Source organism: Lipotes vexillifer, unplaced genomic scaffold, assembly GCF_000442215.2.
Source record: "Lipotes vexillifer unplaced genomic scaffold, Lipotes_vexillifer_v1.1 scaffold1571, whole genome shotgun sequence".
NCBI lineage: Eukaryota > Metazoa > Chordata > Mammalia > Artiodactyla > Lipotidae > Lipotes > Lipotes vexillifer.
In genome coordinates this window covers 170,064-184,218 of record NW_006772104.1, presented here as the reverse complement: position 1 = coordinate 184,218, position 14,155 = coordinate 170,064, and the positions used below count along the sequence as shown (strand labels likewise).

At 42.7% G+C, this 14,155-nt stretch overlaps 1 protein-coding gene across 1 annotated transcript in view; it reads left to right on the top strand.

Annotated features, from left to right (window-relative positions):
• Positions 1 to 780: 780 nt before the first annotated feature.
• LOC103077858 (succinyl-CoA ligase [GDP-forming] subunit beta, mitochondrial) overlaps positions 781 to 14,155 on the top strand; it is a gene marked incomplete at its 3' end in the record, with an annotated part of 162,089 nt that continues 148,714 nt past the window's right edge. The window contains exon 1 of the mRNA XM_007447302.1: positions 781 to 858. The remainder of the gene's footprint in view (positions 859 to 14,155) is intronic.

Sequence of the window (14,155 nt, the reverse complement as noted above, 5' to 3'; positions counted from 1 at the left end):
ACAAATGGGGATTTATACATTGGTACCTACTGGAAAGGTTGCTATAAAGACTAAATTAGTTCATAATTTGTAACATGCCTGGCACATATTAAGCTTATTTGCTATAGTAATTTTATTACATATACAGTGCTTAGAGTCACGTAAACTCCGAATAAACGCTTGCTCTTGTTCTGGTGATTACCGGCTTAAAGTGCTTCAATTGCTTTGCCTTAACCTTCGGTAAAAGATAAAAAATTCTTACTCAGGTGTAGAGGGGATCCACCGACCTCGTCAGACCCACTTCCTTCTCCCGTACTGCCTCAAGGCTCAGCTCAAATATCGCTTCCCCAGGTGAGCCTCTGGGGCCCAAGGACCAGACCAGAGGCCTCCCTTACTTGGCGTCAGCTCTGTGGGCCGGTCCTCAGGGCACTCACGGCACCGGCCAACGTGCACTGGCCTGTCGCCCCAGCGTAGTTTAAGCCCCACGACCGTAGGGCTCGGGATGTGTTTTTGCTCACGTCGTGGGCCGGGGTAGCACGGTGAGGAGGCCACGGGGCCTCTGAAGGCTGAAAGTGAACTTGGGGCCGAGGTGGGAGTCACAGTGGGGGACGCAGGGCTATAGAACGTGGCCCCTCAGGGGCGCTGCCACGTCCCGGGGGCAGCAGGCGGGCCCCGGCGGAGGGGGCGGTGCGGCCGGGCCCCGCCCCCTCCCCTCCCCTCCCCTTCCTGCCTTCGCCGCGCCCCGCCTGGTTCGTCGCGCCCCGCCTGGCTCTCCGCGCAAGTTTTCTGGTTAAGATGGCGGCCCCTGTGGTGGCGCAGGCCTGGAAACTACTGAGAGACCTGGCGCTCCGGTTCCCGCTCCTGGCGGCCAGGTCCCAGGTGAGCGGGCCTCTTGGTGGGAGCCTGGAGCAGCCAGTGATGCCCTCCTGTCCTTGTCTGTCCACCTCCTCCTGGCGCCGGTGCGCGGCCGCTAGGGCGCCGCACCTGTGGAGGGGACGCGTGGTGCTGCGCCCGGGGGCGCACGAGAGACCCCAGCATCCCCCCACCCCCACCCCGCTTCAGGTGTCGGGGGTCCCAGGCGGAGCGGGGAATGACAGTCCGGGCCACCCCGGAGTGAGAGCCACCCAGCTGTCAGTTGTCGCTGACGTGGGTTACCCTAGCGCTGCGGAGGGCGCCTGGCCCTGCGTCAGGCGCTGCAGGCAAGTTAAGGAAAAGTCCCTGGGGCTGGGTTTTGGAGTCCTGAGGTGTTATTATGTCGACAGAAAAAAAATGCACAGCCTGAAAGTTGGGAAGTACATTTTATTGGAGGCATTATTGAGGGTTGTATCCTGGGGAAGTTTCTGGATAGCTCTGAGAAACTGTTCCAGAGAGGTAAGGGAGGAGCCAGGGTGTATGGGAGTTTTGGCTGAAAAAAAAAAACTTGTAGTGGAGCATCAAAAGATTAGGGCTAATCACAAAAATCACATATGTCAAGGTAGTGATTTTAATGCTTTGTTCAATTTGGGAAGGTGTAAGAGTCTGGGCTTATTGAAGTTACTCCTTTGATATGCATCTTAACTCTCTAGGGCCTGTATCCTGTTTTTCTGCATCCTGAATTCCCCTCAGGGTGCAGTGTCTCGGGCGGCTGCAGTGACTGCTGACTTGGTGGCAAGCAACATTCTTGTTTACTAAAATGGCAGGCAACATTTGTTTGTCCTCAGTTACCTGATTTGCCAATGCTGCTTTTGAACCGTCTCTCTCTTGAGCCTGTTTGTTAGGCCACATGATGAAGGTGCCTAGAAACCCAACCCAGCCTTGCTAGTTTAGTAACTCACCTCCTGGAGTGAGCTCTCTGCAGGCTGCCTGCTTTTGCAGACTTGTGGGGGTGGGTAGTGGTGCTTGAGTTGGTGAAATGAGGGGGTCAGGGAGAAAGATGGGAAACGCTCTCCCTCAATTCAGTGAGCAATCAGTCCCAGCACTAAAACACATCAGAGCATTGGCCCTGTCCTCTTAATCCTTGTTTCAAGAGAATAAAAACCTAGGAGGGCCAGTGGTGGATGCTGAATAGCTATTAGAACTTGGCTTCCTGTAGATTTGATCAATACCTTCTGCAGGTGGCAAGAGTCACAGTAGTCAAAAGGTCTTTGGGGAGTTAAGAGTTGGTGATGACTCATGGACAAATGCCTCAACCACTCGACTTCTTATTCTCCATTGTAATATCGCTCCTCTTTTAAAGAAAGGATGATGTGGGGCTCATCCACAGCAGAGCATCGTCCTTGTCCATTTTCCCATCTTTAATTGATGAGAGACAAATGATCACTCCTGCAGTTTTAACTAGGATATGCATAGTATATTTTTTAAAAAAATTGAAAGATAGCTACTAATGATTTTTTGAGTTACTCTAAGCTTTGGTTAATTATGACATCTGAAAGGTTTTTTTTTCCCTTCTTTCATTTCCTGACTTCTCATTTGTCTGTTTTCATTAATGTAAATTTAAAAGGTGCTAATAACTTATTACTGTAATATCTTTAATAGGCACTTGACAGTATGGTGGGATAGCAAAAGGAATGGTGGTTTTGTCTAATTAAAATCACTAATAACTTGTAATAGAGTAAGGAGAATACCTCCAGGTGATCAAGTTCTATTCATTATTTGTTAGAAAAAACAAGAACTGTGGTGCTAACTATGAGAGTAGACTTGAATTGATGGGAAACATGGGGCCTAAGGCAGTGAAAACAAAAGCAAAGGAAATAATTGTGCTGAGAAATCCAACTGTTCAGCTGAAGTATGATAGGGCTTCTTGCCTTACCAAGAAATGGGAGTCTGAACACAACACTGTAGAGAATCTAGGTGGGTGATACCCTTGGTTTGGCAAGAAGACTGGGTAAAAGGATCTCCTACCTCACTGCATCTAGTAACTTTGATTTACATACTTGTGGATGGTGTATTGTCCTGTGAACATAAGCTTAGGAAATGAGTTTGTTTGTTTTTTTTTTTTTAGTCAGGAATAGTACACAGTGTTCAAGAACTGGAAATGGGCGTTAGCAAGCATCAGATCCAACTAGCTTATTTCACAGGTAGAAAAATTGAGCACTAAAGTTCAAGGACTTGTTCAAGGTTATAAAGAGAGTTTGTGGCAGAACTGATTACAGATTAAAGGTTTACTTTTCAGTTTCCATTATACCAGGCTGTGGTGTAAATTTCCTCATGAAAATAACTTATATCAGCATGTAAGTTACTCTGCATAGCATAAAGTTACTATGTAACATCCAAGTCAGCAACACTACTCACACATTTTAATTTTTTCTTTATAAACATTTTAGAATTGGCAATGAAAGTAGGTGAGTATTGTTTGTGATTTGTAAGGAACCCTTTTCATATTCTTGAATGCTTCTTTGTGTCTGCTCCACTTACCTCTGCATGTATGTTGTGCCTACCTATTCCCTTGCCCACGGCAGACATTACAGTTGAATATGACCCTCTTTTTCTTGGAAACTTAAGAATCCTCACCAAGCATCTCAGAAATCTCTTGCTACTCTTCTTGGCTCAGACCTTCTTTGTACCAGGCCTTATGCAAAATTCTTGTGTGTACAGAGATAAATGACCCAGTTTCTGCTGTGAGAAGTAACTTTAACCACTTTCACAGAGGTGCAAAAGAATGACACTTTATCTACCCCCTCCTCGTTGTTAAATTTAACATTTGACACATATTCCTGATGCTAAATGTCATTGACATTTTTTATTTCTTCTGCTGTTGGCTTCTCTGTTTTGACTTTCAATTGATGTTATATCCTTAAAGGGCCACCCTTTTGCCATTTCTTATTTTACATATGTTTCTCTGTTCAGCTTATACCTAGAACAAGACTATAGGTACTGATATTTGGGGATAGTAAACAAGGCAGGCAGAGATCTTGGTCACATGATACTATATTTTAATGGGGGTGGGGAAGGGCTAGACTGTACATACATAAACAATAATGAAAATGATTTCAGCCAGTGACAAATGCTATGAAGAAAATAAAACAAGGTCATGGGCTGGAGAATGAATAGCTTAGCCAAGATGGTGGGTCATAGATTAGATGATCCAGGAAAACCAATTCGACATTGCATTGTAACACATGTAATAAAAATATACATATTATAAGTGAACAGGTTGATGAGTTTTCACAAACTGAACATGCCCAGGAGATCAGATCCATATCAAGAAATTAATCATTTAGCAGCAACCCAGAGGGCCCCCTGGTGCTCCTTCCCGTCACTACTCCCACCTAGAAAAGAGTAGCCAGTCCCCTGAATTACGCCACCATACACTGGTTTTGTTCCTTTTTGTACTTTATGTAAATCGAATTATACAATGGATTACATAAGTGCATACTCACATAATCAACATTATGTTTATGAGATCCTGGAGGTGACTTTTTGACATTTGAACTGAGACCTGAGTAATGAAAAGTAGCCAGCCAGGTGACACACAGGAAGAGAGGACAGCAAGTGCAAAGGCCCTGAGGTGGGACCTGAACTCAACATATCCAGACAGTTAAAGAGGTGGAAAGTGACAGTACTAGTCATGGTCTGAGAGGTAGGCAGGGACTGGATCAAGTGGGGACTTGTAGGGTCTGATGAAGAGTTTTTAAAAGCTTAGAGTGCTTTGCCCAAAGTTACTCAGCTAGTAAAAAAATAGCTGAATCCCAGTCCGGCTGCCAAAGACCAGGCATGTAATTACTGTACAGTGCACTCCCTATTATAAATAGCACAATACAGCAAGGCACAGCCATGTTGGGCACAGAGATGAGCCTGTTACATTAGTTATGTCTTAGAGGAAGTCTTGTCTGAGGGCGCTGAGTTTAAATGGTTAGTGATAATCTGATCATGGTATTTTGCCTTTTAGTGCATTTCTCCTCTCATAATGGCTGGGTGAAGTTAACAGAGCTGTTCTGTTGTAGGTGAAGCAAAGACATTGTGGGAAACAGTGCCCCTCAGGCCCCTAGTTGTAGAATCCTTGTGTGGTTCTCTACAAAGCCCAGAGCTTCTATCCAGGAACTCAGGGAGGAATGTGTATTGTTGAAGGAAACCAAAACCCTGTCCCTGCTGTTGTGTATCTCAGAATAGATGACTCCAGCTTAATTTTCTGTTCTTTCCAAAAGTGAGAGGAGAAAGATGGATGCCTGGCTTTTAGAAGTGAAGGACTGAAGCTTATGTGCAAGTTTCTGTCAGCTAACTATGGCTGTGGAGGCTGCATTGGAAGTTGTGACTCACCTTTATCTGCCTTCTTGCCTAGAATAATAAATATCTGACTCTTTTCTTTTAAAAATGAAGTGCACTTGCAATTTCTGCTGTTAGAAAAGGAAATTCATCTCAAATAATTTAGTTGCTAAACTACTGACTTCTGTGTGGGGAAGACCTGTAAATGATAGCTCTTGTCCCAAATTGGTTTTGTTTACTGTAAATGAAACAGTTCTTTCATGGATGAGTACACAGACCCATAGTAGTGAGACTTTTGCTGTCCTTGTATCCTGGCCCAATTCTGTAAGCACAACGCCCAGAAACTCACTGACATATCTCGTATTTTGGGGAGGAAAAGAAATTACATATGCAACTTCAGATCATTTGTCTTTCAACTCTTTTTACTATTCACTCAATCTGGAATTGTCCTTTGCTACCTGTTCACCCGTCATTTTCTGTTACTTGATGAAAACGTTTTGTCTGAAGAACTTGAGAGATTTCTACACGTTTGAGCAAGTGGTAATGTCGGTATACTAATGAAATTTGGGGAAATGACACTAGAATTAGTCTGGTAAAGAAGATGCAGGGGAAGGCGTGCCAGGTGGAGTGGACTGTGGGCAAAGGCAGAGGGGAGAGAGAAGATGGGGAGATTAGAGGAGTCACTGGGAACAATTTGGTATGGAGGAGAGGCAGGTGAGTAATGGAAGCGAAGAGCTAGTGGCGATCTTTTTGGCAAATGAGGGAGGAAAGAAGAGCTGTAGAAAGCCCACAATTTGGCATGGTATAGAACTAGATAACTGAACATCACGCACATATTGTTCACTTAGTAAATATTTTCTCAGTGCTTAGTTTTTGCCCAGTGCTATTTGTTGGAAGCTCCTTGAAGGCAGAGACTATATTGATTAATTCTTCACTGTAAATCTAGTGCTTTACAGAATGCTGGGCATATAGAAACCTTTAGTAAATGAGTTCTATGAGTGAGTGAATGCAGGAAGATACATAGCCCTACCCTCAGGGGGCTCATAGTCTAGTGGCAAAATTGGCGGGTAAACCAAAAATTATACAGTAGCATTGCGAGATCAGTAGAGCTATGTGCTTAGTCTTCTGTGACACTGTGCGTGGTCTTGCATGGGGCACTTGCTGTTTCCCTGTCTGAAACACTGTTTCTTCTGATCTCAGGCCTTGTTCTATCCCATCATTCAGCTTTCTGATTCAAAGTGGTCTTCCCACAGGGCGTTCCCTAATTATCTTATCTGACTCACTTTCTCCCCAGAGATTATTTTCTGCCCCTTGCCTGCATTTTAACACTTTGCCTGGTGGTTTATTATGTGTTTTTTGTTTGTTTGTTTTATTCTCTGTCTGCCTTCCTTCCCCACAAATGTAAGAATGTAAGCTCTATGAGGGCAAAGATTTTTCTTATGCACTGCTGTTTCCCCAGCCTGCCTGACCAGGTATTCAGTAAGCTTTTGTGGTCTAAATGAATGCGTGGGGTACACAGAGAAATGAGACGCAGGTAAGTTACAGAGATGAGGGTTGATGCAGATAATTTAGGCAAATGAGGAAGGAAAGGGCTATAGAAAGTCTCGTTGTGAAAGGACTTTCAAAATAATAGGACTGTGCATTTCATATGTGACAGACCCTGTGCAAAGTGATGTCTGCACATTATTTCCTTAACCCTTACAATGTTACTGCAGGGGAGATTGTACTGTCTTCATGTTACAAATAACAGAACAGGCATAGAAGGGTCATACTAAATAACCTGCTTAAAATCACAGGGCCAGGGAGTCACCTGCCTCATGCTAATAAGTTACTTATGCTGTTAAAACATTAAGTTACATCGCCAAAGGGTCCTTTTTGAGCTGAACTATCCGGTTATGCTGATTGCTGACCTTTCCCCCTTTCTTTGTCCCTGAGTAGTGGGCAGCTTGGTCTTTGCACTGACTTAGGTGGACTAATCGACACTGCATGATTGTCCTCTTATCTGACTCTTATCAGGCTCTTATCTGATGACTCCCTCCTTCTCTGGCTCCAGGGTCTGGGAAACAGTGAGGAGAAAATGGTATGGTTCTGTGTTCAAATAGGACTAAGTTCAAATTCTGGGTCTGCCAGGTTCTTGATCTACTAATTATTGAACTTGACTGAACCTCAATTTATTGTTCTCTGAAAGGAGGTAATTTTTACAGATAGTTAGAAAGGTTAAATAAGATGATATGCATGATGTCTGACATTATGGTTAGATAGTAGGCTCAGAGAGATTATTTCTCTTGCAGTAAATTTGAAGCTACATTTACTTGAATTTTTTTTTTTTTTTGGCTTTATTAAGCCAGAATAGTTTTCCTTTCCCAGATTTGATAAGCATTTAGTGTTTGCTGCCATATCAGGGTTAGGTGCTGGCTTGGTGTTTCCAAATGGTTTATTTCACTTAATCCTGCATCAACGACTTGAAACAGAGGTGATTATTCTCAGTTTACATCTAGGGAACTTGAGGCTCAGAGAGTTGAAGGCCTGTCTCCTGGGCCCCAGTTATCTTCATTATTCCACAGGTGGGGTGAAGGTCTGGTGAGGCGTGAGGTGGCAGTGGGGAGGGTTGTGTGGGGAACTCAGTTGCACCATCCTGGATGTTGCTTGTTCCAGAAATGTTTGCACATCTTGGTGTTGACTTAGTAGCTATGGCTTCTGGACCACTTATGCATCAAAAGTTTGAGGTGGGGGGACACCCAAACACTAGACTGTAGTCATAACATGTATGCAAGGGCAACTGGCACATGCCCTTCACTGTCTGCCCTGTGCACAGGACTGCCTTCAGGGTTTCAGGAATGCTGGAGAAATTGTGAAATTGCATTTCCTTTAGAGGTTGAGTTTTGGGGGATGGTGATAGAGGGTGGAGTTTCCTGGTATTCTTAGTTCAGACTTTGGTCAGTGTGCTGATTACGTGGCCAGCTTTTGCTCCTTTCTAGAAATGATTCCAAAAGAATAGCACGTGGATACTAGTCACAAAGGCATAGATTTCTAACATTTATCTCTAACATTTACTTTTATTTTAAAATTAGAGGGGTTTGATGTAGTGTTTGAGTTGATATTGGAGACATGGCAAAGCTTAAGGAATAGGTCTGAGTTTGGGTCTTGTGAGTGGGGGTGGGATGGGAGTCTGGCATCTCTTTTTCTACCCCTGTCCATTTCTCCATGTGCTTACCCTATTTCCATTTCTAGGCTGTCTTAGTCCCAGGGTTGTGACTTGAGGACACTGAGGAATTTCAGGAGGGCTGCTTTGTGGAGTTAGAGGTGGGGGAGCAGTGAGAGTTGAGGCTGGAGACATAAGCAGGGGCAAAATTTTGCTGATCTTGTGAGTCTGGTAATGGAGTCAAGGTTGGTTCTTGAGGGCAGTGGGGAGCCATTGAAGGGTTTTAATAGGGGCTAATTTTTAAAAAAAATTTTTAAATTTTATATTTTGGATGTGTTAGGTCTTCGTTGCTGTGTGTGGGCTTCTCATTGCAGTGGCTTCTCGTTGCGGAGCACAGGCTCTAGGTGCGCGGGCTTTAGTAGTTGTGGCACGTGGGCTCAGTAGTTGTGGTTCTAAAGCACAGCCTCAGTAGTTGTGGCGCACGGGCTTAGTGGCTCCGTGGCATGTGGGATCTTCCCAGACCAGGGTTTGAACCCGTGCCCCCTGCATTGGCAGGCGGATTCTTAACCACTGTGACACCAGGGAAGCCCCCATTGAAGGGTTTTAGATAGAGGAGTGGCAGGAGCCATTTTATGCTTCAGAGTATTCTTTCTTTATACAGTGTGGAAAGGGTCGGAGGATTAAGAATGGAAATCATTCAGGTGACTGTTGTACTAATTCACTGCCAGTAGTAGTTATGCCACAATAATAGTCATAAACCGGGACAGGAAGCACACTGCTTGGGTTTAAATCTTGCCCTCAGTACTGGTTATCTTTGTGATGTGTGACAATTACTTACATATTTTATTACAAGACTCACTTGTTTTCTTTTTCACATTTCAACATCTCTGAAAACTGCATGTGTTTGTACACTTGTGTCACAGATTGACGGTTTTTTTTTTTCCTCCAGTGGTACATGAAGTGGAAGAAGATGGGGGTTTGGATCAAAATCAGGGTGACCACATAATTTTTTTCCAAATCAGGATACTTTTAAGAGTGAACGTGAGCACTGTGAATAATTACACTAGCACGTATAGCAGAAACCCAGACTGTGCCTGGAAAGCTGATATATGGTCCCCCTAACTAAAATGGACTAAATGATGGCAGTGGGGATAGAAGAGAAAGATTGGCATTATTAAGGCAAGAGGCTGGACAGGATTCCTGCTTTCCCTGCTGAGTCCCCATTGCTGCCTTCCCTCCACTGCCATATACCAAAAACGTGATAAAAGGCTGTGTACCATCCCTGAGCAGAGAAGGTGTGAGGAGCTACCGTTGTTATAAAAGATCCCTGCTTGTCTCTGCTGTGGGACCATGTGTTCTGTCCTTGTGCCCAAGTGTTCCCTGGACATGCTGTTACGGTCACAGAACAAGAACAGGCAAATAAAAGAAGAGAAATAGAAAGACCCATAAATATGTCAGGCTTGCAAAGTGCACGTTTCTAAACTTGAGCACAGTGAAGAGCTTTCCAAATCTCCAAGCCTCCCTTATCCTGCATTCACAACGTTCTGGGCCCTGGTGGAATCGTGCAGTCTGGCTTAGTTATTTCCTTTTGTGCTCTCAGTCTTGTGTGGATCATGCAGTTTATTATTAAGCCTTCTTTGATTGAAAGATCTCCTTGGGGCTTCCCTGGTGGCGCAGTGGTTGAGTGTCCGCCTGCCGATGCAAGGGACACGGGTTCTTGCCCCAGTCCGGGAAGATCCCACATGCCGCGGAGCGGCTGGGCCCGTGAGCCATGGCTGCTGAGCCTGTGCGTCCAGAGCCTGTGCTCCGCAATGGGAGAGGCCACAGCAGTGAGAGGCCCGCGTACCGCAAAAAAAAAAAAAGATCTCCTTGGACTTTTCTTAAGGGGAAAAAAAATGGTTTATTGAAAGGGACATATACTGGAACTCAAGACAAAATGTTCCTTGGTGTTGGCTCCTCTGTGCCTCTTCTGTTGTGTTAAGTGGTGGCTAGCTCGTGGTACCATTTCTCTATAACTTGTACCTGCCCATAACTTTGTCCATTCCTGGGCCCTCTCCAGCTTCCTAACCCTAACACATCATTCAACTTCTGTCTCTCAGAATGTCATAGTTCTAATAACAAGAACATCTCATCAGTCTAGCTCATCCTTATGCACTCACGTTCGGGTCACTGGCCAGCTGAAAGACTGGCTGGTTCTTTTTAAGGTATCCACCTCCGCCTTACCACCTGTGGCTGAGGTGGGGAGGTCTTGGAGAGGAGCAGCACCATGGCCCCCTGAGTAGGAGGGCTCTGAGTGCAGTGTTGGTGGGGTGGCCTGATCCATTTAGAGTTCCTTCATGAACTGCTGCTAACTTGTCCATCTTCTTTTCTCCAAGTTCACATGTTCACGTTTGCTTTGTTTCCTTTTTCACATTCCCAAATTTCTGAAGATCTTCTTACTATTCACTTGGCTGGTCTTAGTTAGATTAATTTATCAGAGATTAAGGTAATGGTAGTGGGCCTTGTTTTAGACCACTTTCTTATGATCATAACTAAAATAATTCTCAGGAGAGAATTATTAATTGGGAAAAGGGGGTATCATGGGAAGTCAGCTTGTCCACCCAAATAGCCAAGTGAGTGTTTCCAAGACAAATGTAGACAATAGGCTTCCTATGGCCCTGGAATACTTGCTCAGCTTTGCTTGGAGCAATGTTCTGAGTTGAAATAACCCAACTTCTCTTGGTTCACTTCTACTTTATGCTTCCCAAAGGGGATTTGTTTGGGTCCTTTTGCCACCACTCAATAAAAAACTGCCATATTGGGCAGGACTTCTTTGAAGCCACCTGCAGAGGATGCTGGCTCCCACTTTAGTCCCTGGTGCAGTGAGGTGGGACTCGGGTCACAGGGTTTATTTCATTTAAACCATGAGTTGGAAGACTATACTTTATCCTTAAAACTGGGGCACTTTTGATAGTTAAAAGGGAGCACTGTTAATAATTATGCCAGGATAATAGGCATAAACCAGGACTGGAACCAGACTGCCTGTGTTCAAATCTTGCTTGCAACACTTAGTAGATTAGTGACCTTCTGAAAATTACTTAGGTATTTCATTGTAAGACACACTTTTTTCTTTTTCACATTTCAGTATCTCTGAAATATGGATGTGTTTTACAGTTGTGTCATAGATTGATTGGCAGGTTTTTCCCAGTGGTACATTAGAGTGGTGCAAAAAAGTTGTTCATTCTTAAACTTGATGAAATTTCTGTGCCTCAGTTTTCTCATCTGTAAAATGTAGGGAGCTACAGTATTCACCTCCCAGAGTTACAATGAGGGTTAACTGAGGCCATGCATATCATCTTAGCACCATGCCTTAGATGATCAATAAATTTTAGTTATTGGTTTTGGAATTATTGTCACTAGCTTTAATAAATTGTAGTTAAATCATAGTTAATTAAATCATATTACATAATATGTGATGAATCAGGAGATTGGGATTGACATGTATACACTGATGTGTGATGTGTATAAAATGGATGACTGATAAGAAAATAAATAAATAAACAAAAAAAAGGGATATTCTCAGAAAAAAAATTGTAGTTAAATCATAGTTAATTAAATCATTACATAATATGATTAAATCACATTTAACTTACATGTGTTGATTAAATAAAATATATTATTTAAGTAAAATAGATTAAATAAAATATCAAAATATATTAATTAAAATACACTAATTTAAAACCGTTAATTAAGATATATTAAATATGTATAATAAATATATAATTAAGTTACGGTTACATAAGTAATAAACAGAAAGGCTTAAGTTTTGTAAAAGGCCTCCACTGTTTTCCCTGCCTTCCTCCTAAACCCCCTCAACATTGTAACTTGCAAGGGAGATGAACAATGTAAGCAAAGTAGGGGATTAGAACAGTTAAGTTGGGGAAATGACATGGAAGGAGAGAGGCTCTCTGTAGTGCCTTATTGGTGTCAGGAGTGGAGGACTACAATGAAGTCCCTTGGGAAAAGGACTTTCTTGCACTTAGCCCCAGATTGGGAGTGGAGACCAGCCATTTAGCTTTATCAGAAAATTTACAGTTTTCACCTTATCAATGGAGATCTCTTCACATTTTTATAAGGAAACTATCTTTATCTTTTGTTTGATGTCACTGTCTTCTTCTAATGCTCTCCTAATTGCTGTCCAAATGACCACCTGGACTTTGAAGGACATATTTGGGTTAACTTAACTTTGAAAGGAAGGGGAGGAAAACCACATTTAATATGCACTCTTATACCAGCCTTAGGGCTTACATAGGCCTTTAATAAGTAATATAAAGAAAGCTGAGAGTTATTAATTATTTTTCATTAAGCGAATAAACTATTAATGGTGAATGTTTCTTTGTTAAGGTTCAGAACTCTTTTTAAAGTGATGTATCAGTAAAATTGAAAACCAACAATACAGGGAAAGAAAGATTTTTTCAGTTTTTAACCTTTTTATAATTAGCATGAAAAAATAAATGTGCCATTTGGCTAATTAGAAAAACTAAATAAGTTTTGAGATAGTGAAGTTGTAAACAGATTATCCTCACTAATTTAAAAATGATTACGGATTGAATGGCTGAGTGTTGAGGAGATTAGCTTGAAATGGAAGCAGAAGTCTTGTGACTGGTTTTTGGGGAGGCTGAGCCTAAGGGTGTAGATTCTAACATCATTTCTAGCGTATGGGTTTTCCAAGAGCACCAAGCAGTTCTCCACCAGCTGGGTGTCCTACAATCCAACTAAATTCTGACATTGTTGACATGGAAATAGCATTAGATTCCACAAGTTAAAGGCACAGTTCAACAAGACTGCCCCCACCCCACTTCAGAGGCCAATATCAAGTCTACATTGTCACTTATACAGGTTCCATTAATTTGCTAGAGTGGCTCACAGAATGTAGAGAAACATTTTACTTCCTAGGTTACCAGTTTAATGTAAAAGGCTATATAACTCACTAACAGCCAGATGGAAGAGCTGCCCTGGGCAAGGTGTGTAGAGAGGGTTATAGAGCATAGCACTCTCCCTGAATCTCCACATGTTCACCACCCCGGAAGCTCTCCGAGTCTCCTAGTACAGGGATTTTTATGGAGGCTTTATTACATAGGCAAGATTGATTAAATCATTGGCCTTCAGTGATTGAACTTAATCTCTAGCTCCTCTCCCCTCCCCTGAGGTGGAGGAGTGGGACTGAAAGTCCCTACCCTCTAATCACTAGGCTGGTTCCCCTGGCAACCAACCCCCATCCTTAGGTTACCTAGTGCCTTTTCAAAACTGGTCTCTTTCATTTAACAAAGACACCTTTATCACTCTCTTCACTTAGGAAATTCCTAGGGTTATGGGAGTTCATTGCAAGGACAGGGGTTGAAGACCAAATATATATTTACTATAAATCACAGAATCACAGGGTGCTGTTAGGAATGGAGTACCAATTCCAGAACTCCTAGCAGGCATGTTGTGAGTATAATGGATGCTTTCTTTTCTGTTTGATATATGTTTGTGGTGAGGTTGTTATAAGTGATATAAAATTGATTTTATAGCTATTTTATATAAAATATTTTAATGTGGGGGAAAACTTACAGAGTTAAATTTTAGATGAGGATCTTGCTGTGATTTATGTCATAGAGTGTTCTGCCTATGTTTTCCTCTAAGAGTTTTATAGTGTCTGGCCTTACATTTAGGTCTTTAATCCATTTTGAGTTTATTTTTGTGTATGGTGTTAGGGTGTGTTCTAATTTCATTCTTTTACATGTAGCTGTCCAGTTTTTCCAGCACCACTTATTGAAGAGGTTGTCTTTTCTCCATTGTATATTCTTGCCTCCTTTATCAAAAATAAGTGCA